Consider the following 971-nt stretch of genomic DNA (forward strand, 5'->3'; position numbering starts at 1 on the left):
AGGAGGATGTTTTAAGCTATGAAACTTGCAGGCTGTTTTAATGGTACAAAGACCCCTTATATGACAAAAGATCAAGAAAATAAAAGACCTACAGCATTTCACTGTTTCTCTTTTGTGAGCCACTTTGGATAAAAGTGCGTGGTGAATGAATACACATGAAATATACATATTCAGATTTATCATGCGTCTCAAGTGTTGCCATATAAAAGTACAATGTGTAGATCTCTCTGTAATCTAGATAGTTATAATAGCTTTGCTGATGATTGTCGACCCCAAACATTAAACCCAGGATAGAGCGGCTGAGTGAATGTGGTCTGGACTGTGTGGATGAGGTTCATTGTGTCAGAGACGCTGTAGAAGGACAGAGTTCCTGCACTGTGATCCACATACACTCCTATTCTCCTGCTGATGGGCTTTACATGGAGATCAGTCTCTATGTTACTATGTCTGAATGAGTAACTGGAGGAAGAGCAGTACAAACTCCAGGACTGATCATTACGTCCAAACACACACTCAACACCTCCCTTCCTGTTGATGCTCTTATATGAGACTGATATATACACACGTCCACTCCACTCAATCTCACAGTAACAGCGTCCACACACACACTCTCTACACAGCACCTGCTCCCAAACATGAAATCTGTCTGGATGATCAGGATACAGCTGGACTGTGCAAGTATGAGTAATCACTCTGTTGCTCTCAGAGAGACGGAGGTTTTTATTCACTGTGTTCAGATCCAGAGTGAGCTGATGGGAATCTGATGGAGATAAAACACATCAGAATCACCACATACACTCCTATTCTCCTGCAGCTGGAGGGAACAGGGAGTTCAGTCTGACTCTTATTGTGCCAGAATGAGAAACTGGAGAGAGAGCAGCACAAACTCCAGGACTGATCATTACATCCAAACACACACTTATTAACAGATCCCTTCCTGCTGATGCTCTTATATGACACTGATATATACA

Source organism: Sinocyclocheilus anshuiensis, unplaced genomic scaffold (assembly GCF_001515605.1).
Source record: "Sinocyclocheilus anshuiensis isolate Anshui unplaced genomic scaffold, SAMN03320099.WGS_v1.1 scaffold1935, whole genome shotgun sequence".
NCBI classification, from domain to species: domain Eukaryota; kingdom Metazoa; phylum Chordata; class Actinopteri; order Cypriniformes; family Cyprinidae; genus Sinocyclocheilus; species Sinocyclocheilus anshuiensis.